This window comes from Schistocerca nitens, chromosome 2, assembly GCF_023898315.1.
Source record: "Schistocerca nitens isolate TAMUIC-IGC-003100 chromosome 2, iqSchNite1.1, whole genome shotgun sequence".
Lineage (NCBI taxonomy): Eukaryota > Metazoa > Arthropoda > Insecta > Orthoptera > Acrididae > Schistocerca > Schistocerca nitens.
The window spans coordinates 42252096-42277546 of NC_064615.1; the positions used below are offsets into that span (position 1 = coordinate 42252096).

The following is a 25451-nucleotide window of genomic DNA, read 5'->3' on the forward strand; positions in this document are numbered from 1 at the left end:
TCAGGAGGTTGTCTCGCCGCACCTCGACTTTACCGGATTTGTAGGTTTCTACAATATTTCACCGGAAGCGCACGTCGGTACTGCCATTTTAGTTCGGGAAGGCATTCCCGTACAAACCGTTGAAACGTTAGAGTCGGGGAGAGGCATTGGGCTTACAATAGCAGGGGTTACTTTTGTCACTTTATATGCACCCTCTGGTAGTAGTCACCGGGCAGCACGAGCCGCGTTCTTCAAAGACGATATCATTTACCTCTTGCGGCGAAATCCCTCATCACTGATACTCGGTGGTGACTTTAATTGTGTTCTGGGCCGCAAAGATCAGACTCCTAATTTTCATTATTCTGGTGAGTTGCGACGCCTTGTTGCTGACCTCAAACTGCACGATGTGTGGGAGGTAAAATACCCCACGTTGGTGAAATTTACTCATACCGTTGCCAACTCTTCTAGCAGAATCGACAGAATTTATGTTTCGGATGATTTAAAAAGCAACGTAACGCACGCTGAAACTGTTCCCGTCATTTTCTCCGACCATAGTGCATTGTTAACATGTCTCAATCTGCCACAACAACCTACTCGCCGAGTACGCAACCAGTGGCATCTAAATGTTTCTTTATTGTCGGACACAGAATTAGAAGACGAAATAACTGCTGCATGGGTGCTGTGTCTCCGTTCACTTCACAACTTTCGAAGTGTGATTGAATGGTGGACCAGACGGACGAAGCCAAAGATCAGGAGTGTTTTAATATCCTTTAGTATCCGCAGGGCTAGGGAACGGAAAACCACCGTCGAGTTTTATTATAGTGTGCTACGGGATCTTTATGATCAGGCGGGAGCAGTGACGACACGCCTGAAAGATGTCAAACTGATAAAAGCCAAATTACTGCGCTTGAAACGTCAAGAACTGGAGGGCCTTAAGGTACGGTCCAAAGCGAAATCCGTCATTGCAGATGAGACTGCTGCCTTGTATCATCTTATTCGCGACAGCAAAACTAGGCGAGGCACTTTCATAGACGAACTTCAACTCGAGGATGGTACCAAAATCAGCACGCAGCAGGGAATACTCCAGGCCATCTCCGCTTACTATTCAAACATGTATGCACCGGGGGATACAAATGTGGACGATTATGACGAACTTTTTGGCTCTCATACTCCACAACTTACGGGAGATGACAATGACGCTATTTCTTCGACTGTCGAAAATGATGATGTTTACGCAGTAATCTGCAATTCTGCCGTTAACAAATCACCAGGACCTGACGGCCTCCCCGTTGAATTCTATAAAAGGTTTTGGCATTTAATTGGAGACAAGTTCACCCAACTAATCAATGAAGTCTTACGGGGAACACCGGTGCCAGCAGAATTCAAGCAATGCAAAATTGTACTTCTCCCGAAGAATAAGGGTTGCAAACGTTTAACTAACCTCCGACCGATTTCACTTTTAAACTCTGATTATAAACTTCTAGCTCGAGTACTCCATCACCGCATTATGCCGCTCACCGCTAAAATCATTTGCCCCCAACAGACTTGTGCCTTTAAGCAGACCATCCTACAAACTGCTGCTTTATACCGGGACGTCGTTGCCCTGACTCACGCATGCAATATTAAATGTGGACTGCTTTTTGTCGATTTCCACAAAGCGTTTGACAGGGTCGATCATCCGTATCTGATAGAGACGTTGCGCCGGATGGGGTTTCTCACCACCTCTATAGCCGTCATCAAGAACGTGGCGATGGGAATCACAGCACAACTCTCTGTTAATTGCCAGTTGACGCAGCGCATCGAAATACGACGAGGCGTCCCACAAGGCAGTCCCTTGTCAATGCTGCTTTTTGTTCTTTCTCTCGAACCCTTTTTACGACAGCTACGATGTCGGCTCACAGGAATTACAGTTTCAGGAATGAAAACTGTGGTGGGCGCATATGCGGATGACGTTGGCGTCATCATCAGAAATCAGGCGGATGTGTCACACCTCGAGTTGGCGCTCGCGACCTATTGTTCGGCATCCGGTGCGAGGCAGAACGTTCAAAAAAGTAAATTTCTAAACCTCAAGGGGCTTGCCCAGTTGCGCATTGCGTGGGCGACTCCTGTCCATCAACATAAAGCTATTGGAATGGTCCTGACGACATCCATTTTCCGAATGATCTCGATAAATTGGCGCGAGGTTTCACGGACTATCCAGGGGGCACTGATTGCCAATCACTCCCGCTGCCTGGACCAATTTCAAAGGGTTCGTTTATTAAATACTTATATCTTGTCCAAGGCTTACTACACTGCCCAAATTTTCCCTCTTCCCGCCATGATAGCAAAGGCCATTATGTCCCGCTTAACAAATTTTTTGTGGCGTGGGGAATTATTTCGTGTCTCGGGCAAGACAGCAATTCTGGATCCTTGTCAAGGGGGCCTGGGATTGACGGACATTTACTGTAAAGCAATGGCATTATATGTCAACAGAACAATAACTATCATGTCCAACTCCCCGGAATGCCTCACGGCAAAGTTGTACAATATCGTCCGGCCACAAAGTGTCGACCCACCAGTCCATCTTCAGCACATCAGTTTTAAACTTAAACATATAAGGAACTTTTATCTTGAGTGCAGCTACATCAGCAAAGAACTTTTACGGTCGCCGACAGTCACGGCGAAAGCGATTTTAGCAGAACGGCAACAGCTGCACAGGAACAATGTCATAGAATCCAAGTTCCCTGGATTCGCATGGGACGTCGTCTGGAAAAATATTAGTTGTTCGGTTCTTTCGAGTGATGCACGGACAGCGTGGTACAAAGTTATCCATAATCTCATCTGTACTAATGAACGTCTCTTCAGAATAGGGTTAAGTGACACAAACCTCTGTGGCAAATGTCACCTTGTCGACACTGTGTGTCATCGATATACGTGTGGCGGCCATATTTACAACTGGCACTGGATCAGAGAGAAACTTGCCCTAATCACCAGGACCGCTGCACACACTTTCACCCCGCAGCATTTGTACCGCCCCGCTGATCGCTACTTCCCTCAAACGAAAAACAATACAGTGATCTGGCTCAAGGGGAAGTTCACCGGTTACATTTTTAACAACGTTGGAGGCGACAATCAACTTGAATTTTTAATGTATATGGAAACAGAATTTGCAAAGATGCTCCAGTACCCGGCTCATAAGAAGACATTTGGTAATATGCTCCACATTGTTTTCGAAAGGATGGGAATAGGCTAGTGACCACTGATTGTCTTTCACGGTGACGTGGGAGGGGTTTGGAGCGCGAAGTACTGGCAGTGCCGCGAAGAGGCCCCACTGCTTTTGCGGCGCGTCTCTGACCCCGACCTCCATCACCAGGCGCACAAGAGAAAGGCTTCACTCCCGACGATTTTACAGCCGGTTTTACATTACCAAACGATGCTAAATATATATAAAAAAAAAGCTAGCTCAGAAAAACAAAAGGAGTATGATTCCTGCTTAGGGTGCAGGAGGTCAAAAAAGAAAAAAAAAAAAAAAAGTCGTAGAGCATTCGACTGCAAAAAAAAAAAAAAAAAAAAAAAAAAAAAAAAAAAAAAAAAAAAGGGGTATGATTCCTGCTTAGGGTGCAGGAGGTCCCGGGTTCAAATCCCGGACGAGCCCTAGCGTTTTGTGCAAACTGGTCGCACGTCGGTGGCTGAGTCAGCGCAAAAAGCTGCCCGTCAATGTAAAGCTAATTTCATATTTGCTCTAAGGAACTGACCCTCTGGTCCGACGTATGAAGGTGATTACCAAGGTTTCGGTACAGATCGTAGCAAATGCTTGTCGGTTTAAAGTGATGAAAAAGTGTTTCCGCCCGGGATCGAACCGGGGACCTTCTGCGTGTTAGGCAGACGTGATAACCGCTACACCACGGAAACTACTGCTTTCAGGCTTGCTTCACAGACAACTTGTAACAAGGTTGCCATCGTAACTTAAAAATTCAATAAATGCGGCACTTGCATGAAGAAGGTACATGCAGCAGATCCACACATGACGTGGCTCACTGGAGTAGTATGCGACATAGGCAGGAAAATGCTGTTCCCGCCCGGGATCGAACCGGGGACCTTCTGCGTGTGAAGCAGATGTGATAACCGCTACACTACGGAAACGACGGACACGCTCACTCCATCCTTGTACACTCGAAGGCGCCTCAGCCTTTCTTTCGCCCGCGCATGCACACACCATAGTTCTTTTGACAGCCTGAAACCCATCGCTGCCGAGGGCTCAACAAGTCTTCGGGGTGCTCGAGAGGGTGTCTGTCGTAGCATCCCGAACGAGATAGCGGCGTTTCGCGCAGTCGTTATTGCAAGTCACATTAGCAAAAACAATCACCTCCTTAGCAGCAGGCAGTGCGAGCCCAGCAGCAGCTTTACATGAAGATGCCAATAGCCCTGGAAGGCCGCCGACCGCGGGCCACGGCACCTCCGAGAAGGGTGCTGCCCATGACCCATTGTGTCGCTACACAGTCTGTCGAAGAACAGCACTGCCGGCAGAGAGCACCTCCCCCATCCCGCCAGCCGCACCAGACTCAAAGAGCACCCTGGACGACTTCGAGGGACGCAGTTTGCTGGAATATTTGGCGCTCGCGCTGTCACAGGGCTCGTTGGTCTAGGGGTATGATTCCTGCTTAGGGTGCAGGAGGTCCCGGGTTCAAATCCCGGACGAGCCCTAGCGTTTTGTGCAAACTGGTCGCACGTCGGTGGCTGAGTCAGCGCAAAAAGCTGCCCGTCAATGTAAAGCTAATTTCATATTTGCTCTAAGGAACTGCCCTCTGGTCTGACGTATGAAGGTGATTACCAAGGTTTCGGTACAGATCGTAGCAAATGCTTGTCGGTTTAAAGTGATGAAAAAGTGTTTCCGCCCGGGATCGAACCGGGGACCTTCTGCGTGTTAGGCAGACGCGATAACCGCTACACCACGGAAACTACTGCTTTCAGGCTTGCTTCACAGACAACTTGTAACAAGGTTGCCATCGTAACTTAAAAATTCAATAAATGCGGCACTTGCATGAAGAAGGTACATGCAGCAGATCCACACATGACGTGGCTCACTGGAGTAGTATGCGACATAGGCAGGAAAATGCTGTTCCCGCCCGGGATCGAACCGGGGACCTTCTGCGTGTGAAGCAGATGTGATAACCGCTACACTACGGAAACGACGGACACGCTCACTCCATCCTTGTACACTCGAAGGCGCCTCAGCCTTTCTTTCGCCCGCGCATGCACACACCATAGTTCTTTTGACAGCCTGAAACCCATCGCTGCCGAGGGCTCAACAAGTCTTCGGGGTGCTCGAGAGGGTGTCTGTCGTAGCATCCCGAACGAGATAGCGGCGTTTCGCGCAGTCGTTATTGCAAGTCACATTAGCAAAAACAATCACCTCCTTAGCAGCAGGCAGTGCGAGCCCAGCAGCAGCTTTACATGAAGATGCCAATAGCCCTGGAAGGCCGCCGACCGCGGGCCACGGCACCTCCGAGAAGGGTGCTGCCCATGACCCATTGTGTCGCTACACAGTCTGTCGAAGAACAGCACTGCCGGCAGAGAGCACCTCCCCCATCCCGCCAGCCGCACCAGACTCAAAGAGCACCCTGGACGACTTCGAGGGACGCAGTTTGCTGGAATATTTGGCGCTCGCGCTGTCACAGGGCTCGTTGGTCTAGGGGTATGATTCCTGCTTAGGGTGCAGGAGGTCCCGGGTTCAAATCCCGGACGAGCCCTAGCGTTTTGTGCAAACTGGTCGCACGTCGGTGGCTGAGTCAGCGCAAAAAGCTGCCCGTCAATGTAAAGCTAATTTCATATTTGCTCTAAGGAACTGACCCTCTGGTCCGACGTATGAAGGTGATTACCAAGGTTTCGGTACAGATCGTAGCAAATGCTTGTCGGTTTAAAGTGATGAAAAAGTGTTTCCGCCCGGGATCGAACCGGGGACCTTCTGCGTGTTAGGCAGACGTGATAACCGCTACACCACGGAAACTACTGCTTTCAGGCTTGCTTCACAGAGAACTTGTAACAAGGTTGCCATCGTAACTTAAAAATTCAATAAATGCGGCACTTGCATGAAGAAGGTACATGCAGCAGATCCACACATGACGTGGCTCACTGGAGTAGTATGCGACATAGGCAGGAAAATGCTGTTCCCGCCCGGGATCGAACCGGGGACCTTCTGCGTGTGAAGCAGATGTGATAACCGCTACACTACGGAAACGACGGACACGCTCACTCCATCCTTGTACACTCGAAGGCGCCTCAGCCTTTCTTTCGCCCGCGCATGCACACACCATAGTTCTTTTGACAGCCTGAAACCCATCGCTGCCGAGGGCTCAACAAGTCTTCGGGGTGCTCGAGAGGGTGTCTGTCGTAGCATCCCGAACGAGATAGCGGCGTTTCGCGCAGTCGTTATTGCAAGTCACATTAGCAAAAACAATCACCTCCTTAGCAGCAGGCAGTGCGAGCCCAGCAGCAGCTTTACATGAAGATGCCAATAGCCCTGGAAGGCCGCCGACCGCGGGCCACGGCACCTCCGAGAAGGGTGCTGCCCATGACCCATTGTGTCGCTACACAGTCTGTCGAAGAACAGCACTGCCGGCAGAGAGCACCTCCCCCATCCCGCCAGCCGCACCAGACTCAAAGAGCACCCTGGACGACTTCGAGGGACGCAGTTTGCTGGAATATTTGGCGCTCGCGCTGTCACAGGGCTCGTTGGTCTAGGGGTATGATTCCTGCTTAGGGTGCAGGAGGTCCCGGGTTCAAATCCCGGACGAGCCCTAGCGTTTTGTGCAAACTGGTCGCACGTCGGTGGCTGAGTCAGCGCAAAAAGCTGCCCGTCAATGTAAAGCTAATTTCATATTTGCTCTAAGGAACTGACCCTCTGGTCCGACGTATGAAGGTGATTACCAAGGTTTCGGTACAGATCGTAGCAAATGCTTGTCGGTTTAAAGTGATGAAAAAGTGTTTCCGCCCGGGATCGAACCGGGGACCTTCTGCGTGTTAGGCAGACGTGATAACCGCTACACCACGGAAACTACTGCTTTCAGGCTTGCTTCACAGAGAACTTGTAACAAGGTTGCCATCGTAACTTAAAAATTCAATAAATGCGGCACTTGCATGAAGAAGGTACATGCAGCAGATCCACACATGACGTGGCTCACTGGAGTAGTATGCGACATAGGCAGGAAAATGCTGTTCCCGCCCGGGATCGAACCGGGGACCTTCTGCGTGTGAAGCAGATGTGATAACCGCTACACTACGGAAACGACGGACACGCTCACTCCATCCTTGTACACTCGAAGGCGCCTCAGCCTTTCTTTCGCCCGCGCATGCACACACCATAGTTCTTTTGACAGCCTGAAACCCATCGCTGCCGAGGGCTCAACAAGTCTTCGGGGTGCTCGAGAGGGTGTCTGTCGTAGCATCCCGAACGAGATAGCGGCGTTTCGCGCAGTCGTTATTGCAAGTCACATTAGCAAAAACAATCACCTCCTTAGCAGCAGGCAGTGCGAGCCCAGCAGCAGCTTTACATGAAGATGCCAATAGCCCTGGAAGGCCGCCGACCGCGGGCCACGGCACCTCCGAGAAGGGTGCTGCCCATGACCCATTGTGTCGCTACACAGTCTGTCGAAGAACAGCACTGCCGGCAGAGAGCACCTCCCCCATCCCGCCAGCCGCACCAGACTCAAAGAGCACCCTGGACGACTTCGAGGGACGCAGTTTGCTGGAATATTTGGCGCTCGCGCTGTCACAGGGCTCGTTGGTCTAGGGGTATGATTCCTGCTTAGGGTGCAGGAGGTCCCGGGTTCAAATCCCGGACGAGCCCTAGCGTTTTGTGCAAACTGGTCGCACGTCGGTGGCTGAGTCAGCGCAAAAAGCTGCCCGTCAATGTAAAGCTAATTTCATATTTGCTCTAAGGAACTGACCCTCTGGTCCGACGTATGAAGGTGATTACCAAGGTTTCGGTACAGATCGTAGCAAATGCTTGTCGGTTTAAAGTGATGAAAAAGTGTTTCCGCCCGGGATCGAACCGGGGACCTTCTGCGTGTTAGGCAGACGTGATAACCGCTACACCACGGAAACTACTGCTTTCAGGCTTGCTTCACAGACAACTTGTAACAAGGTTGCCATCGTAACTTAAAAATTCAATAAATGCGGCACTTGCATGAAGAAGGTACATGCAGCAGATCCACACATGACGTGGCTCACTGGAGTAGTATGCGACATAGGCAGGAAAATGCTGTTCCCGCCCGGGATCGAACCGGGGACCTTCTGCGTGTGAAGCAGATGTGATAACCGCTACACTACGGAAACGACGGACACGCTCACTCCATCCTTGTACACTCGAAGGCGCCTCAGCCTTTCTTTCGCCCGCGCATGCACACACCATAGTTCTTTTGACAGCCTGAAACCCATCGCTGCCGAGGGCTCAACAAGTCTTCGGGGTGCTCGAGAGGGTGTCTGTCGTAGCATCCCGAACGAGATAGCGGCGTTTCGCGCAGTCGTTATTGCAAGTCACATTAGCAAAAACAATCACCTCCTTAGCAGCAGGCAGTGCGAGCCCAGCAGCAGCTTTACATGAAGATGCCAATAGCCCTGGAAGGCCGCCGACCGCGGGCCACGGCACCTCCGAGAAGGGTGCTGCCCATGACCCATTGTGTCGCTACACAGTCTGTCGAAGAACAGCACTGCCGGCAGAGAGCACCTCCCCCATCCCGCCAGCCGCACCAGACTCAAAGAGCACCCTGGACGACTTCGAGGGACGCAGTTTGCTGGAATATTTGGCGCTCGCGCTGTCACAGGGCTCGTTGGTCTAGGGGTATGATTCCTGCTTAGGGTGCAGGAGGTCCCGGGTTCAAATCCCGGACGAGCCCTAGCGTTTTGTGCAAACTGGTCGCACGTCGGTGGCTGAGTCAGCGCAAAAAGCTGCCCGTCAATGTAAAGCTAATTTCATATTTGCTCTAAGGAACTGACCCTCTGGTCCGACGTATGAAGGTGATTACCAAGGTTTCGGTACAGATCGTAGCAAATGCTTGTCGGTTTAAAGTGATGAAAAAGTGTTTCCGCCCGGGATCGAACCGGGGACCTTCTGCGTGTTAGGCAGACGTGATAACCGCTACACCACGGAAACTACTGCTTTTAGGCTTGCTTCACAGACAACTTGTAACAAGGTTGCCATCGTAACTTAAAAACTCAATAAATGCGGCACTTGCATGAAGAAGGTACATGCAGCAGATCCACACATGACGTGGCTCACTGGAGTAGTATGCGACATAGGCAGGAAAATGCTGTTCCCGCCCGGGATCGAACCGGGGACCTTCTGCGTGTGAAGCAGATGTGATAACCGCTACACTACGGAAACGACGGACACGCTCACTCCATCCTTGTACATTCGAAGGCGCCTCAGCCTTTCTTTCGCCCGCGCATGCACACACCATAGTTCTTTTGACAGCCTGAAACCCATCGCTGCCGAGGGCTCAACAAGTCTTCGGGGTGCTCGAGAGGGTGTCTGTCGTAGCATCCCGAACGAGATAGCGGCGTTTCGCGCAGTCGTTATTGCAAGTCACATTAGCAAAAACAATCACCTCCTTAGCAGCAGGCAGTGCGAGCCCAGCAGCAGCTTTACATGAAGATGCCAATAGCCCTGGAAGGCCGCCGACCGCGGGCCACGGCACCTCCGAGAACGGTGCTGCCCATGACCCATTGTGTCGCTACACAGTCTGTCGAAGAACAGCACTGCCGGCAGAGAGCACCTCCCCCATCCCGCCAGCCGCACCAGACTCAAAGAGCACCCTGGACGACTTCGAGGGACGCAGTTTGCTGGAATATTTGGCGCTCGCGCTGTCACAGGGCTCGTTGGTCTAGGGGTTCAGTTCCGCTTCAGACGGCGTGCTGTGAGGACGTGTTAGCGCTCCGCTTAGCTGCTGTGTTTCGAAGTCGTGACTAATTCTTGTTGCTCTTCGTTCAGTGTGTGTTAGTGTTTTGTGTCGTTGTACTTGTGTTGTCGACGTCTCTTTTGTTTCTTTCTTGAAAGCGGTTTTGGCCGCTGTTTATCTGCTGAAATGTCTGCCGTGTTTCCCAGGAAGCTTACTGTGCGATTTGGTTTTGACAAGTCTACCCGATATGTACAACCCAGTTCACTGGAAATTCACGACTGGATTGTTGATGTTGTTGGCCTCACATCTGATCAGATACATACGGCTTACTATGATCTGGAACAATACTGTTTTTATGTCAAGCTGCTCTCACCTTTGGTGCTGGAACGGATCTTAAACAAATTTGATGGGGAAGCTGAATTCCGCCACCGTGACAATTCGGTGAGTAAGGTCACAGTTTCTAATGCTGATGTTGATTACAAGCATGTGCGTGTTTTTAACTTGCCCCCCGAGGTTGACAACTGTTATTTAAAAGATGTTCTTTCTAAGTATGGTGATATCAAGCAAATTAGGAATGAACGGTGGTCCAGCCAACACCGTTTGCAATGCTTTAGCGGTGTGCGTTCGGTCGACATGCATGTCAAGCATAATATTCCCTCTCATGTTCAAGTTTGCGGATATAAAGCGCATGTTATGTACAGTGGACAGACTTTGACCTGTCATGTCTGTAATGAGAGTGGACATATGAGGCAGGATTGTCCGAAGCGTGTCTTTGTTTTGCAAACCCACTTCCAGCAGCGCAAAAAGTTAACTCTGGCCGACCTTGTGAAGGAAACTTCTGTGACAGATGGGTCAAGTTCCCCCATCCCGGACAAAGATGAAGATAGGGCGCAGCATCGTGCTGCTGACTTTCCACCGCTAGCACGAAAGGAGACTTCAGACTCGTCTGTTGTCCAAAGTAGTGTCGTTACTCACAAGAGACGCCGCACTTACGATAGTGGTAGTGCAGACGAAGATGACGTTAATGTGGCTAGGAAATCTGTCGATGGCACTTCGCAACCGCTGTTTGAGATTCCGGGCTCCGAACATTCCATGCTTTCGGTTTGTAGCGCCAATTCTCCGGTGACGGTTGCACAGTTGGATCCATTACCCGTAAACGAACAGGCCGCGGTAGCTTCAGTACCACGCCAGTCACATGAGGCATGTCAACCGATGCAGACCGACCGACCGACCGATGTTGACACCGTTTGTGGACAGGTCGTGGACGAGCGTGAGCGTCAACAGCTGGCTACGTCACCGCCTCAGCCCGACAACAAACAAACGGAAGGTTCCACCGTTGATAAACACTCCGCTCCCGAAAGAGGATGTGAAAGAGTTAGGACGCCGGAAGTAGTTTTGCAGTCTGAGCAACCACCGTGTGCAGCGGAGGAGGAGCTGGCACCTGACGTCAGCTCCGATCCTCCTACCCCGCCTTCCGCTGCGAATTTCTCAACGGGAGGTTGGCGCCGCCACTCGGTGAAACCAAATGTCAATGTTGTTCGCAGGAAGCCTAAAAAGAAAGGTTCCCACGCCGATGATGACGCACCTTCGAAGTCAGATTCTCACGAAGGTTCTGGCGTGGAATGATGGCCTGACAGGTGGTTAGATATCTCCGTGCTTCATGTTACAATCCTACACGCTTTCCACCCTCAATATTAACAGGATCCAGTCGGATTTAAAACTCGCTGCTCTCAAACAGTTTCTCTACGACTCAGCGACTGACATCGCCTTTCTTCAGGAGGTTGTCTCGCCGCACCTCGACTTTACCGGATTTGTAGGTTTCTACAATATTTCACCGGAAGCGCACGTCGGTACTGCCATTTTAGTTCGGGAAGGCATTCCCGTACAAACCGTTGAAACGTTAGAGTCGGGGAGAGGCATTGGGCTTACAATAGCAGGGGTTACTTTTGTCACTTTATATGCACCCTCTGGTAGTAGTCACCGGGCAGCACGAGCCGCGTTCTTCAAAGACGATATCATTTACCTCTTGCGGCGAAATCCCTCATCACTGATACTCGGTGGTGACTTTAATTGTGTTCTGGGCCGCAAAGATCAGACTCCTAATTTTCATTATTCTGGTGAGTTGCGACGCCTTGTTGCTGACCTCAAACTGCACGATGTGTGGGAGGTAAAATACCCCACGTTGGTGAAATTTACTCATACCGTTGCCAACTCTTCTAGCAGAATCGACAGAATTTATGTTTCGGATGATTTAAAAAGCAACGTAACGCACGCTGAAACTGTTCCCGTCATTTTCTCCGACCATAGTGCATTGTTAACATGTCTCAATCTGCCACAACAACCTACTCGCCGAGTACGCAACCAGTGGCATCTAAATGTTTCTTTATTGTCGGACACAGAATTAGAAGACGAAATAACTGCTGCATGGGTGCTGTGTCTCCGTTCACTTCACAACTTTCGAAGTGTGATTGAATGGTGGACCAGACGGACGAAGCCAAAGATCAGGAGTGTTTTAATATCCTTTAGTATCCGCAGGGCTAGGGAACGGAAAACCACCGTCGAGTTTTATTATAGTGTGCTACGGGATCTTTATGATCAGGCGGGAGCAGTGACGACACGCCTGAAAGATGTCAAACTGATAAAAGCCAAATTACTGCGCTTGAAACGTCAAGAACTGGAGGGCCTTAAGGTACGGTCCAAAGCGAAATCCGTCATTGCAGATGAGACTGCTGCCTTGTATCATCTTATTCGCGACAGCAAAACTAGGCGAGGCACTTTCATAGACGAACTTCAACTCGAGGATGGTACCAAAATCAGCACGCAGCAGGGAATACTCCAGGCCATCTCCGCTTACTATTCAAACATGTATGCACCGGGGGATACAAATGTGGACGATTATGACGAACTTTTTGGCTCTCATACTCCACAACTTACGGGAGATGACAATGACGCTATTTCTTCGACTGTCGAAAATGATGATGTTTACGCAGTAATCTGCAATTCTGCCGTTAACAAATCACCAGGACCTGACGGCCTCCCCGTTGAATTCTATAAAAGGTTTTGGCATTTAATTGGAGACAAGTTCACCCAACTAATCAATGAAGTCTTACGGGGAACACCGGTGCCAGCAGAATTCAAGCAATGCAAAATTGTACTTCTCCCGAAGAATAAGGGTTGCAAACGTTTAACTAACCTCCGACCGATTTCACTTTTAAACTCTGATTATAAACTTCTAGCTCGAGTACTCCATCACCGCATTATGCCGCTCACCGCTAAAATCATTTGCCCCCAACAGACTTGTGCCTTTAAGCAGACCATCCTACAAACTGCTGCTTTATACCGGGACGTCGTTGCCCTGACTCACGCATGCAATATTAAATGTGGACTGCTTTTTGTCGATTTCCACAAAGCGTTTGACAGGGTCGATCATCCGTATCTGATAGAGACGTTGCGCCGGATGGGGTTTCTCACCACCTCTATAGCCGTCATCAAGAACGTGGCGATGGGAATCACAGCACAACTCTCTGTTAATTGCCAGTTGACGCAGCGCATCGAAATACGACGAGGCGTCCCACAAGGCAGTCCCTTGTCAATGCTGCTTTTTGTTCTTTCTCTCGAACCCTTTTTACGACAGCTACGATGTCGGCTCACAGGAATTACAGTTTCAGGAATGAAAACTGTGGTGGGCGCATATGCGGATGACGTTGGCGTCATCATCAGAAATCAGGCGGATGTGTCACACCTCGAGTTGGCGCTCGCGACCTATTGTTCGGCATCCGGTGCGAGGCAGAACGTTCAAAAAAGTAAATTTCTAAACCTCAAGGGGCTTGCCCAGTTGCGCATTGCGTGGGCGACTCCTGTCCATCAACATAAAGCTATTGGAATGGTCCTGACGACATCCATTTTCCGAATGATCTCGATAAATTGGCGCGAGGTTTCACGGACTATCCAGGGGGCACTGATTGCCAATCACTCCCGCTGCCTGGACCAATTTCAAAGGGTTCGTTTATTAAATACTTATATCTTGTCCAAGGCTTACTACACTGCCCAAATTTTCCCTCTTCCCGCCATGATAGCAAAGGCCATTATGTCCCGCTTAACAAATTTTTTGTGGCGTGGGGAATTATTTCGTGTCTCGGGCAAGACAGCAATTCTGGATCCTTGTCAAGGGGGCCTGGGATTGACGGACATTTACTGTAAAGCAATGGCATTATATGTCAACAGAACAATAACTATCATGTCCAACTCCCCGGAATGCCTCACGGCAAAGTTGTACAATATCGTCCGGCCACAAAGTGTCGACCCACCAGTCCATCTTCAGCACATCAGTTTTAAACTTAAACATATAAGGAACTTTTATCTTGAGTGCAGCTACATCAGCAAAGAACTTTTACGGTCGCCGACAGTCACGGCGAAAGCGATTTTAGCAGAACGGCAACAGCTGCACAGGAACAATGTCATAGAATCCAAGTTCCCTGGATTCGCATGGGACGTCGTCTGGAAAAATATTAGTTGTTCGGTTCTTTCGAGTGATGCACGGACAGCGTGGTACAAAGTTATCCATAATCTCATCTGTACTAATGAACGTCTCTTCAGAATAGGGTTAAGTGACACAAACCTCTGTGGCAAATGTCACCTTGTCGACACTGTGTGTCATCGATATACGTGTGGCGGCCATATTTACAACTGGCACTGGATCAGAGAGAAACTTGCCCTAATCACCAGGACCGCTGCACACACTTTCACCCCGCAGCATTTGTACCGCCCCGCTGATCGCTACTTCCCTCAAACGAAAAACAATACAGTGATCTGGCTCAAGGGGAAGTTCACCGGTTACATTTTTAACAACGTTGGAGGCGACAATCAACTTGAATTTTTAATGTATATGGAAACAGAATTTGCAAAGATGCTCCAGTACCCGGCTCATAAGAAGACATTTGGTAATATGCTCCACATTGTTTTCGAAAGGATGGGAATAGGCTAGTGACCACTGATTGTCTTTCACGGTGACGTGGGAGGGGTTTGGAGCGCGAAGTACTGGCAGTGCCGCGAAGAGGCCCCACTGCTTTTGCGGCGCGTCTCTGACCCCGACCTCCATCACCAGGCGCACAAGAGAAAGGCTTCACTCCCGACGATTTTACAGCCGGTTTTACATTACCAAACGATGCTAAATATATATAAAAAAAAAGCTAGCTCAGAAAAACAAAAGGAGTATGATTCCTGCTTAGGGTGCAAGAGGTCAAAAAAGAAAAAAAAAAAAAAAAGTCGTAGAGCATTCGACTGCAAAAAAAAAAAAAAAAAAAAAAAAAAAAAAAAAAAAAAAAGGGGTATGATTCCTGCTTAGGGTGCAGGAGGTCCCGGGTTCAAATCCCGGACGAGCCCTAGCGTTTTGTGCAAACTGGTCGCACGTCGGTGGCTGAGTCAGCGCAAAAAGCTGCCCGTCAATGTAAAGCTAATTTCATATTTGCTCTAAGGAACTGACCCTCTGGTCCGACGTATGAAGGTGATTACCAAGGTTTCGGTACAGATCGTAGCAAATGCTTGTCGGTTTAAAGTGATGAAAAAGTGTTTCCGCCCGGGATCGAACCGGGGACCTTCTGCGTGTTAGGCAGACGTGATAACCGCTACACCACGGAAACTACTGCTTTCAGGCTTGCTTCACAGACAACTTGTAACAAGGTTGCCATCGTAACTTAAAAATTCAATAAATGCGGCACTTGCATGAAGAAGGTACATGCAGCAGATCCACACATGACGTGGCTCACTGGAGTAGTATGCGACATAGGCAGGAAAATGCTGTTCCCGCCCGGGATCGAACCGGGGACCTTCTGCGTGTGAAGCAGATGTGATAACCGCTACACTACGGAAACGACGGACACGCTCACTCCATCCTTGTACACTCGAAGGCGCCTCAGCCTTTCTTTCGCCCGCGCATGCACACACCATAGTTCTTTTGACAGCCTGAAACCCATCGCTGCCGAGGGCTCAACAAGTCTTCGGGGTGCTCGAGAGGGTGTCTGTCGTAGCATCCCGAACGAGATAGCGGCGTTTCGCGCAGTCGTTATTGCAAGTCACATTAGCAAAAACAATCACCTCCTTAGCAGCAGGCAGTGCGAGCCCAGCAGCAGCTTTACATGAAGATGCCAATAGCCCTGGAAGGCCGCCGACCGCGGGCCACGGCACCTCCGAGAAGGGTGCTGCCCATGACCCATTGTGTCGCTACACAGTCTGTCGAAGAACAGCACTGCCGGCAGAGAGCACCTCCCCCATCCCGCCAGCCGCACCAGACTCAAAGAGCACCCTGGACGACTTCGAGGGACGCAGTTTGCTGGAATATTTGGCGCTCGCGCTGTCACAGGGCTCGTTGGTCTAGGGGTATGATTCCTGCTTAGGGTGCAGGAGGTCCCGGGTTCAAATCCCGGACGAGCCCTAGCGTTTTGTGCAAACTGGTCGCACGTCGGTGGCTGAGTCAGCGCAAAAAGCTGCCCGTCAATGTAAAGCTAATTTCATATTTGCTCTAAGGAACTGACCCTCTGGTCCGACGTATGAAGGTGATTACCAAGGTTTCGGTACAGATCGTAGCAAATGCTTGTCGGTTTAAAGTGATGAAAAAGTTTTTCTGCCCGGGATCGAACCGGGGACCTTCTGCGTGTTAGGCAGACGTGATAACCGCTACACCACGGAAACTACTGCTTTCAGGCTTCCTTCACAGAGAACTTGTAACAAGGTTGCCATCGTAACTTAAAAATTCAATAAATGCGGCACTTGCATGAAGAAGGTACATGCAGCAGATCCACACATGACGTGGCTCACTGGAGTAGTATGCGACATAGGCAGGAAAATGCTGTTCCCGCCCGGGATCGAACCGGGGACCTTCTGCGTGTGAAGCAGATGTGATAACCGCTACACTACGGAAACGACGGACACGCTCACTCCATCCTTGTACACTCGAAGGCGCCTCAGCCTTTCTTTCGCCCGCGCATGCACACACCATAGTTCTTTTGACAGCCTGAAACCCATCGCTGCCGAGGGCTCAACAAGTCTTCGGGGTGCTCGAGAGGGTGTCTGTCGTAGCATCCCGAACGAGATAGCGGCGTTTCGCGCAGTCGTTATTGCAAGTCACATTAGCAAAAACAATCACCTCCTTAGCAGCAGGCAGTGCGAGCCCAGCAGCAGCTTTACATGAAGATGCCAATAGCGCTGGAAGGCCGCCGACCGCGGGCCACGGCACCTCCGAGAAGGGTGCTGCCCATGACCCATTGTGTCGCTACACAGTCTGTCGAAGAACAGCACTGCCGGCAGAGAGCACCTCCCCCCCATAGGTTGCCATCGTAACTTAAAAATTCAATAAATGCGGCACTTGCATGAAGAAGGTACATGCAGCAGATCCACACATGACGTGGCTCACTGGAGTAGTGTGCGACATAGGCAGGAAAATGCTGTTCCCGCCCGGGATCGAACCGGGGACCTTCTGCGTGTGAAGCAGACGTGATAACCGCTACACTACGGAAACGACGGACACGCTCACTCCATCCTTGTACACTCGAAGGCGCCTCAGCCTTTCTTTCGCCCGCGCATGCACACACCATAGTTCTTTTGACAGCCTGAAACCCATCGCTGCCGAGGGCTCAACAAGTCTTCGGGGTGCTCGAGAGGGTGTCTGTCGTAGCATCCCGAACGAGATAGCGGCGTTTCGCGCAGTCGTTATTGCAAGTCACATTAGCAAAAACAATCACCTCCTTAGCAGCAGGCAGTGCGAGCCCAGCAGCAGCTTTACATGAAGATGCCAATAGCCCTGGAAGGCCGCCGACCGCGGGCCACGGCACCTCCGAGAACGGTGCTGCCCATGACCCATTGTGTCGCTACACAGTCTGTCGAAGAACAGCACTGCCGGCAGAGAGCACCTCCCCCATCCCGCCAGCCGCACCAGACTCAAAGAGCACCCTGGACGACTTCGAGGGACGCAGTTTGCTGGAATATTTGGCGCTCGCGCTGTCACAGGGCTCGTTGGTCTAGGGGTATGATTCCTGCTTAGGGTGCAGCAGGTCCCGGGTTCAAATCCCGGACGAGCCCTAGCGTTTTGTGCAAACTGGTCGCACGTCGGTGGCTGAGTCAGCGCAAAAAGCTGCCCGTCAATGTAAAGCTAATTTCATATTTGCTCTAAGGAACTGACCCTCTGGTCCGACGTATGAAGGTGATTACCAAGGTTTCGGTACAGATCGTAGCAAATGCTTGTCGGTTTAAAGTGATGAAAAAGTGTTTCCGCCCGGGATCGAACCGGGGACCTTCTGCGTGTTAGGCAGACGTGATAACCGCTACACCACTTTTTTTTTTTTTTTTTTTTTTTTTTTTTTTTTTTTTTTTTACGTTCTTCACCACCTGACACAGAAAAAGGAACGCAGTCGGTAGGACTTTTTTGATTCTTTTGCTTCTAAGGGAGTTAGTTGTCTAGTGAGTTCCTCTTATGGCATGCACTAGACAACCAGAACAGCTACAGGAGAGAGTCATTTTTGTTGTCAGCGGTAGTTGCAATATCGCAAACGCAGAGCAATTCCATGAGCGTCGCATCAAAATGAATACGTGCCGAAACCCGGGATCGAACCAGGGACCTTTAGATCTTCAGTCTAACGCTCTCCCAACTGAGCTATTTTTTTTTTTTTCAATATTTAGAGAGTGGTCAGTTCCGTGCGGGGGGAGACAAAGCGGGCAGGGGTCGAATCCCGAGGCCTGCCTGCGATGGCTCCCTCCACTCATCCCTGAATCACTCCTTCAAGCAGACACTGATTGTGTTTCCTTGATTCGCATGTTATTCTGGTATAGGTGTTAAGCCTCTGCTCCGAGGTATATAGTGCTAACACGTTTGTAAATGAACATTTCTTCTTTGTCGTGTGTCATTTGTGTGTTGCGATCCATGGCGAATTCTGTTCCTCTTCCATTAGAGGTGCGTGAGTGTCAAGAATAAGCAAACAAGTAAAAGGAGACTAATGAAAAGAAATACATTGACCAGGCGTAACAGAAAGTATAAATGAAAAAAAAAAAGAAGAAGAATACATATCCCCTTGATGTGCATCCATCATCCAATGCGGTCAGCCTATGCCATGTTTTTCGAACGTGATGTCCATCATGTTTCCGAATAATTTTTTACTGTCAGTGACACATTGAATTTTCCAGTATGCCAGCGCCATGTAGGTCAGAAAACTAATAAAATCGTCCTCTCCACGAACATTTATGATATAGTTGACATAGTGCCCTAGGATCCACATTACTGTATTGTTTTTCGTGGCAGGGTAAAACTTTTTGTCCGGACGCAGTAGGATATCCAGCTGCAGATTGTCTTCCGCGCTCCTTGAGAGAACCGCGATCCTCTTCTTGACCCATCGCCAATTCAGTGCATGACCACCGCAGGTAAACCGATGAATCAGAGAATCGACGAGTCCACAACAGAGGCAGAGATTTGTGTCACTTAACCCAATTGCATGTAGCTTTTCATTAGTGGCAATTGTGTTATTTACCACCCTGAACCAGGTTGAAGCAACATCCGAAGAGTGTACTTTCAAGCTGATGTTGGCCCACACCGTTGTCCATTCGGTAGTTGGATACTTCCGTTCTATGGTATTTGGGGTCGCCGACTTTTCCCACTCACGTTGCAAGTCCCGAGTTGACAGTGGTCGTCGCCGTAGAACATCCACATCTGCATAACTACACTGAAGGAAAAATTCTCTGATGTGTTTCAGTTTGTAATGGATTCTGCCGACGTCAACAGGAGGTCGCATACTCGCTGGACGCACTGTGAGGAACAACTTTTGAGTAACAGTGCAATGGCTGTCATGCAGTATAGTCGTGGTCCGCTTGACGTACAAGGCCATTGCTTTCCCGGCAATGTTAACTAACTCAAGCCCACCAGTAGTTCTCGACTTGGCCAGCGTATCGGAGGACAATTTAAATATGTTGCCCTTCCAGATGAATCGATTGGCAACCTGCATGATCTTTCTGGCCTGAAGCTTGGGAATGGGAAAGAACTGTGCAACATAATACGCCTTGGAGAAGACGTAGGTATTGAGAAGCCGAATTTTTTCTATAATGTTCACAGCACGCCAGCGACATTCGACAATGGTACCCTGTATCAGATGCGTCACTGACTTCCAATTGGAGGCCGCCATTTTGAGAGGGCACCTATTCAAGGTGATTCCTAGTAGCTTGTGAGATTCCACAACATGCGCCCACGGTATAGTTAAGTTCTCGAAACCCCTGATATCGAGCACTTTACATTTCCGGTCACTGAGTTGTGCTCCAGACACTTCACTATATTGGTCGATCGCCCCTTTAATACGGACCACCTCGTCCTCAGTGCGTAACAGTACGGCAACATCGTCAGCGTACGCACGGACTATGAATGTGTGACCGGAGATTGACACTCCTGACAACTGGTGATAAAGAGACCGAAGGAAGGGTTCCAGGGACAGCACAAAAAGTGACATAGAGAGTGGACTGCCCTGGGGGACACCCCGCTGAATGGATATCGGTGGCGTCAGCTGTCCATTGACTTGTATCCTCGCTGATATGCCAGATGTCAAAGTGCGAAGGACTTGTATCACCCCTTCCTCGAGTCCTATTTTGTCCATGATGTGAAAAAGGTATCGGTGGTTCACATGATCAAAGGCTTTATGAAAGTCTAGAAAAAGCAGCGCACACTTCAGGTTGGTGACTGAGGCAATGGAGATGAGGTCCCGAATTTCAGACATCGCAGACATGGCATTCCGTCCTGGCACGCACGCCTGGTGCCGCCGGACAACTTTGTGAATGAGCGGAGACATTCGGGTGTTAACAGCTCTGGCTATAGTTTTGTAGTCAAAATTGAGCAGGGTGAGCGGGCGCAGATTATCAAATCGCTTACATCCGTTGCGTTTGGGAACAAGGACAATTTTACCCTCCTTCATCGCAGCAGGAACAGGCGCCCCAGCAATGATTTCATTTAAAATTTCTGTAAAAGTAACACCAATTACATCCCAATACCGAAGATAAAACTCCTTGGGAAGGCCGTCCAGTCCTGGGGCTTTGTTAGCTGGCGACTTAACAATAAGTTCTAAAGTCTCCTCGACACTAAACGCAGCCAGAAAGTCACGATTATCTTCCTCAGTAACGGACGTGTCCATCAACTGGAGTACAGTAGCAGTCAAGCCATCATTGGTGGGGCAGTCCGAGTACAGGCCGTGATAATACCCCTGGATTGCCGTGACTATGTCAGGTTGCCGAGTGAGAAGTTCCCCGTTATCAGTTGCCAGTTCGTCTATAAATAAGCGTCTACGGTTCGTCTGATGCTTAATTAGATGATACATGGAAGTTGTCTCAGATTGAACAAAAGAGTTGACTTTCGACTTGATTTTTAATCCTTCTAGTTGTTTACGTTTGATACTGAGCATCTTAGCCTTGATTTGCTTTATTTGAGCCGTGTAAATATTATTGACGCCAGATTTGTCGTAGAGCTCCCTTAAAATTGAATAGTAAAATTCGGTGGTCCTCTTTGCATCCCTTGATTGCGTATTACAGTACGAAATCAAAGCCCGACGCAACTTTGGTTTAGCAAAGGACGTCCACCACTCTACTTTCGTACGGTATCTATTGACAGAGCGAAGACAAAAAGTCCAAGTCCGTGTGACAAGTACCTCGAGATCGGCGTCCTGAAGGTGGGAAATATTGAACATCCAGTGACTTCTGAATCGTTTGGTGGGTTGTCTGTCCAGTTGTATAACGGCGGCGTAGGCGCAGTGATCGCTACATGGGACGGGAATGACCTCCGAGTCAACAACGTGTTCCCCGAGCTGAGAAGACACATATATCCTGTCGAGGCGGCTACTCGAGGTGGAAGTGAAGTATGTAAATTTCACAAGGGTAGGGTGAAGGAGTTCCCACGTATCCTTTAGATTCATTCGTAAGACCAGATCATGAAGCTCCTTACAATAGTTAAAATGCGGCCGCTGATCTTTTTGATGTACGACACAGTTAAAATCCCCACCTAATATTAGGGCAGTCGGATTTTTACGAAGCAGGTAAATTAGTTCGTCTTTAAAGAACTCGGTCCTTGCGAACCTGTGGCCACTCCCTGAGGGCGCGTATAGGTTCACGAGCGTGACGCCGAATATTTTGCAGGATATGCCACGCCCCGACTCCAGTGTTTCAACGTCCGAGACGGGGATGCCTTCACGCACGAGAATGGCGGTACCAGTGCTAAGTCCGAAGGCAACATTGGTAATACAGTGGAAACCGGGAATGACCAGATCAGGAACAAGGAATTCCTGCAATAGAAGTATATCAGCGGCAGACTCATATACGAACTGCCTAAAGACTGCAAGTTTCAATTCAGACGTGATCCTGTTAACATTAACACTCAGGAACTTGTACGCTTGTGCCATGGAATTTACGGAGCTACTTTAAATTAACGTGATCATCGTCACCGGCAAACCAATCCATTCGTGAACCAGCTGGTGGAGAGTGGCCATCACCATCGTTCGCATCTGAGAGGGCTTGCAGTTTGTGTTTGCTGCGCGGTACATTCAAGTTCGGTTGGAATTTCTTTTTGTTCCTCCCGACGCTGGCGACTTTTTCCGCAGAAAGCGGCATCGGAGAATCGACACAAGTCTCCTGTGCAGGGTGCCCTGCTGCAGCAACCTGCATGTGCGACTCACCGGATAGTCCATCCGGAGACGCGCTAAGTTCTTGTTTATCCACACGTTGGGATTGTTTGGAAACACTCTCCCGGTCAGGTTGTTGACAAGCAAGGCTGAGATCTCGCTCCGTGGTGACACACTCGTCAGTGTGTTTGTTGTCAGTGTCGCTTGGCTGTGATACGAGTGGGGGACCGGCGCACACACCGTCGACGTCACTGTGGGCAACATGCTGAGGTTCACCATCGGTTTGTTGGGGAGCCGACTCGACAGACGTGGACGGTAAACAAGAACCAACCTGGGGCGTAGCAATACCGTCATCAGGCGAAGAAGTATTAACATCAACACGTGATTCTGGTATAGCGTCTTGCGAAAGCTCAATGTCGCCTGCAGGTTGTTTGATATCAGGTGTGGCAGGTGTTACCGGTACTGAGACGCCTTCATCTGAACTACTACTGTCGCACGTCCGACGTCTCTTGGACGCCACCGCAGTGACCGGACGGGTGAGAGGGTTCTGATCCCCGCCCTTCGCAAGAGGAATAGCAGGGAACTCGTCTTCAAAAGGTTTTTCATGTACAGTCACAGTATCAGTGGAAAGGGACGGCTCATTACTTGGTAATTGGGTGCCCGTCACTAGATCAGCTAAAGTGAGCCTCTTACGTTGTTGTAAAGTAGGCTTTAAGACGGTCATTCTTTTAGGGCAATTTTGCCGTAAATGACCACTTTCATTGCAGTTAAAACACGTAGAAGCTTGCCCAGAATATGTAACCTGCACCTTATACCCACAAACAAATACATGGGATGGGATGTTGACTTTAACTTGCATCTCAACCGATCTGATGCCAGAAAAACATTGCAACTTATGGTGCCTGGACCACTTTTCAAGTCTAATGTTACGCACTTCGCCATATTTCGTGAGCACGTCTTTTAGGAAACAGTTGTCTACTTCAGGGGGCAGGTTGTAAATACGCACGTTAGAGATCTCGACATCCGCGTTAGTAACTTGGACAGTACTCACAGTGCCATCGCGATGCCGGAACTCGACGCCGCCGCCATGTTTCTGCAAAAGTCGTTCCAGTAAGAGGGGATTCAGGAGCTTCACGAAAAAGCAGTACAAATCCAGGTCGTAGTAGGCAGTGTGAACTTGATCAGTGGTAATGCCGATTGTATCGACGATCCATTCATGAACTTCCAGTGAACTTGGCTGAACTGATCGTGTAGCCTTGTCAAACTCGAACTGCAGGGTATTTTTCCTTGGAATCGTGGGAACCATTGTGCAAATTAACCCAAATGGGCTAACTGCATACAACAAACACTTAAAACAACGACACGAACACACAACCACGCGCAATCACGTGAAACAGAAAGCACAATACAACGTAAACAAAGCAAGTGACACTGAGCGCTCCGAACGTCCGCACGCTGCCGCGTCTCAAGCGGTAATGGCACCACGGAAACTACTGCTTTCAGGCTTGCTTCACAGAGAACTTGTAACAAGGTTGCCATCGTAACTTAAAAATTCAATAAATGCGGCACTTGCATGAAGAAGGTACATGCAGCAGATCCACACATGACGTGGCTCACTGGAGTAGTATGCGACATAGGCAGGAAAATGCTGTTCCCGCCCGGGATCGAACCGGGGACCTTCTGCGTGTGAAGCAGATGTGATAACCGCTACACTACGGAAACGACGGACACGCTCACTCCATCCTTGTACACTCGAAGGCGCCTCAGCCTTTCTTTCGCCCGCGCATGCACACACCATAGTTCTTTTGACAGCCTGAAACCCATCGCTGCCGAGGGCTCAACAAGTCTTCGGGGTGCTCGAGAGGGTGTCTGTCGTAGCATCCCGAACGAGATAGCGGCGTTTCGCGCAGTCGTTATTGCAAGTCACATTAGCAAAAACAATCACCTCCTTAGCAGCAGGCAGTGCGAGCCCAGCAGCAGCTTTACATGAAGATGCCAATAGCCCTGGAAGGCCGCCGACCGCGGGCCACGGCACCTCCGAGAAGGGTGCTGCCCATGACCCATTGTGTCGCTACACAGTCTGTCGAAGAACAGCACTGCCGGCAGAGAGCACCTCCCCCATCCCGCCAGCCGCACCAGACTCAAAGAGCACCCTGGACGACTTCGAGGGACGCAGTTTGCTGGAATATTTGGCGCTCGCGCTGTCACAGGGCTCGTTGGTCTAGGGGTATGATTCCTGCTTAGGGTGCAGGAGGTCCCGGGTTCAAATCCCGGACGAGCCCTAGCGTTTTGTGCAAACTGGTCGCACGTCGGTGGCTGAGTCAGCGCAAAAAGCTGCCCGTCAATGTAAAGCTAATTTCATATTTGCTCTAAGGAACTGCCCTCTGGTCCGACGTATGAAGGTGATTACCAAGGTTTCGGTACAGATCGTAGCAAATGCTTGTCGGTTTAAAGTGATGAAAAAGTGTTTCCGCCCGGGATCGAACCGGGGACCTTCTGCGTGTTAGGCAGACGTGATAACCGCTACACCACGGAAACTACTGCTTTCAGGCTTGCTTCACAGAGAACTTGTAACAAGGTTGCCATCGTAACTTAAAAATTCAATAAATGCGGCACTTGCATGAAGAAGGTACATGCAGCAGATCCACACATGACGTGGCTCACTGGAGTAGTGTGCGACATAGGCAGGAAAATGCTGTTCCCGCCCGGGATCGAACCGGGGACCTTCTGCGTGTGAAGCAGATGTGATAACCGCTACACTACGGAAACGACGGACACGCTCACTCCATCCTTGTACACTCGAAGGCGCCTCAGCCTTTCTTTCGCCCGCGCATGCACACACCATAGTTCTTTTGACAGCCTGAAACCCATCGCTGCCGAGGGCTCAACAAGTCTTCGGGGTGCTCGAGAGGGTGTCTGTCGTAGCATCCCGAACGAGATAGCGGCGTTTCGCGCAGTCGTTATTGCA

At 49.9% G+C, this 25451-nt stretch overlaps 28 non-coding genes across 28 annotated transcripts; 8 read left to right on the plus strand and 20 right to left on the minus strand.

Annotated features, from left to right (window-relative positions):
• Positions 1 to 3797: 3797 nt before the first annotated feature.
• Positions 3798 to 3870, minus strand: Trnav-aac (transfer RNA valine (anticodon AAC)). The gene has a single exon. It is a non-coding gene; the product is annotated as a tRNA-Val (tRNA).
• A 158-nt stretch (positions 3871 to 4028) lies between these two features.
• On the minus strand, positions 4029 to 4101 carry Trnav-cac (transfer RNA valine (anticodon CAC)). The gene has a single exon. It is a non-coding gene; the product is annotated as a tRNA-Val (tRNA).
• Positions 4102 to 4589: 488 nt separating this feature from the next.
• Positions 4590 to 4661, plus strand: Trnap-agg (transfer RNA proline (anticodon AGG)). The gene has a single exon. It is a non-coding gene; the product is annotated as a tRNA-Pro (tRNA).
• A 183-nt stretch (positions 4662 to 4844) lies between these two features.
• Trnav-aac (transfer RNA valine (anticodon AAC)) lies at positions 4845 to 4917 on the minus strand. The gene has a single exon. It is a non-coding gene; the product is annotated as a tRNA-Val (tRNA).
• Positions 4918 to 5075: 158 nt separating this feature from the next.
• Positions 5076 to 5148, minus strand: Trnav-cac (transfer RNA valine (anticodon CAC)). Its single transcript has one exon. It is a non-coding gene; the product is annotated as a tRNA-Val (tRNA).
• Positions 5149 to 5636: 488 nt separating this feature from the next.
• Trnap-agg (transfer RNA proline (anticodon AGG)) lies at positions 5637 to 5708 on the plus strand. The gene has a single exon. It is a non-coding gene; the product is annotated as a tRNA-Pro (tRNA).
• A 184-nt stretch (positions 5709 to 5892) lies between these two features.
• Positions 5893 to 5965, minus strand: Trnav-aac (transfer RNA valine (anticodon AAC)). Its single transcript has one exon. It is a non-coding gene; the product is annotated as a tRNA-Val (tRNA).
• Positions 5966 to 6123: 158 nt separating this feature from the next.
• Positions 6124 to 6196, minus strand: Trnav-cac (transfer RNA valine (anticodon CAC)). Its single transcript has one exon. It is a non-coding gene; the product is annotated as a tRNA-Val (tRNA).
• Positions 6197 to 6684: 488 nt separating this feature from the next.
• Trnap-agg (transfer RNA proline (anticodon AGG)) lies at positions 6685 to 6756 on the plus strand. The gene has a single exon. It is a non-coding gene; the product is annotated as a tRNA-Pro (tRNA).
• A 184-nt stretch (positions 6757 to 6940) lies between these two features.
• On the minus strand, positions 6941 to 7013 carry Trnav-aac (transfer RNA valine (anticodon AAC)). Its single transcript has one exon. It is a non-coding gene; the product is annotated as a tRNA-Val (tRNA).
• Positions 7014 to 7171: 158 nt separating this feature from the next.
• Trnav-cac (transfer RNA valine (anticodon CAC)) lies at positions 7172 to 7244 on the minus strand. The gene has a single exon. It is a non-coding gene; the product is annotated as a tRNA-Val (tRNA).
• A 488-nt stretch (positions 7245 to 7732) lies between these two features.
• Positions 7733 to 7804, plus strand: Trnap-agg (transfer RNA proline (anticodon AGG)). The gene has a single exon. It is a non-coding gene; the product is annotated as a tRNA-Pro (tRNA).
• A 184-nt stretch (positions 7805 to 7988) lies between these two features.
• Trnav-aac (transfer RNA valine (anticodon AAC)) lies at positions 7989 to 8061 on the minus strand. Its single transcript has one exon. It is a non-coding gene; the product is annotated as a tRNA-Val (tRNA).
• Positions 8062 to 8219: 158 nt separating this feature from the next.
• Positions 8220 to 8292, minus strand: Trnav-cac (transfer RNA valine (anticodon CAC)). Its single transcript has one exon. It is a non-coding gene; the product is annotated as a tRNA-Val (tRNA).
• Positions 8293 to 8780: 488 nt separating this feature from the next.
• Trnap-agg (transfer RNA proline (anticodon AGG)) lies at positions 8781 to 8852 on the plus strand. The gene has a single exon. It is a non-coding gene; the product is annotated as a tRNA-Pro (tRNA).
• A 184-nt stretch (positions 8853 to 9036) lies between these two features.
• On the minus strand, positions 9037 to 9109 carry Trnav-aac (transfer RNA valine (anticodon AAC)). The gene has a single exon. It is a non-coding gene; the product is annotated as a tRNA-Val (tRNA).
• A 158-nt stretch (positions 9110 to 9267) lies between these two features.
• Trnav-cac (transfer RNA valine (anticodon CAC)) lies at positions 9268 to 9340 on the minus strand. The gene has a single exon. It is a non-coding gene; the product is annotated as a tRNA-Val (tRNA).
• Positions 9341 to 15420: 6080 nt separating this feature from the next.
• Trnav-aac (transfer RNA valine (anticodon AAC)) lies at positions 15421 to 15493 on the minus strand. Its single transcript has one exon. It is a non-coding gene; the product is annotated as a tRNA-Val (tRNA).
• A 158-nt stretch (positions 15494 to 15651) lies between these two features.
• Positions 15652 to 15724, minus strand: Trnav-cac (transfer RNA valine (anticodon CAC)). The gene has a single exon. It is a non-coding gene; the product is annotated as a tRNA-Val (tRNA).
• Positions 15725 to 16212: 488 nt separating this feature from the next.
• Trnap-agg (transfer RNA proline (anticodon AGG)) lies at positions 16213 to 16284 on the plus strand. Its single transcript has one exon. It is a non-coding gene; the product is annotated as a tRNA-Pro (tRNA).
• Positions 16285 to 16468: 184 nt separating this feature from the next.
• Trnav-aac (transfer RNA valine (anticodon AAC)) lies at positions 16469 to 16538 on the minus strand. Its single transcript has one exon. It is a non-coding gene; the product is annotated as a tRNA-Val (tRNA).
• A 161-nt stretch (positions 16539 to 16699) lies between these two features.
• Trnav-cac (transfer RNA valine (anticodon CAC)) lies at positions 16700 to 16772 on the minus strand. Its single transcript has one exon. It is a non-coding gene; the product is annotated as a tRNA-Val (tRNA).
• Positions 16773 to 17294: 522 nt separating this feature from the next.
• Positions 17295 to 17367, minus strand: Trnav-cac (transfer RNA valine (anticodon CAC)). Its single transcript has one exon. It is a non-coding gene; the product is annotated as a tRNA-Val (tRNA).
• A 488-nt stretch (positions 17368 to 17855) lies between these two features.
• Trnap-agg (transfer RNA proline (anticodon AGG)) lies at positions 17856 to 17927 on the plus strand. Its single transcript has one exon. It is a non-coding gene; the product is annotated as a tRNA-Pro (tRNA).
• Positions 17928 to 24132: 6205 nt separating this feature from the next.
• On the minus strand, positions 24133 to 24205 carry Trnav-cac (transfer RNA valine (anticodon CAC)). Its single transcript has one exon. It is a non-coding gene; the product is annotated as a tRNA-Val (tRNA).
• A 488-nt stretch (positions 24206 to 24693) lies between these two features.
• Trnap-agg (transfer RNA proline (anticodon AGG)) lies at positions 24694 to 24765 on the plus strand. Its single transcript has one exon. It is a non-coding gene; the product is annotated as a tRNA-Pro (tRNA).
• A 183-nt stretch (positions 24766 to 24948) lies between these two features.
• On the minus strand, positions 24949 to 25021 carry Trnav-aac (transfer RNA valine (anticodon AAC)). The gene has a single exon. It is a non-coding gene; the product is annotated as a tRNA-Val (tRNA).
• A 158-nt stretch (positions 25022 to 25179) lies between these two features.
• Positions 25180 to 25252, minus strand: Trnav-cac (transfer RNA valine (anticodon CAC)). The gene has a single exon. It is a non-coding gene; the product is annotated as a tRNA-Val (tRNA).
• Positions 25253 to 25451: the final 199 nt, after the last annotated feature.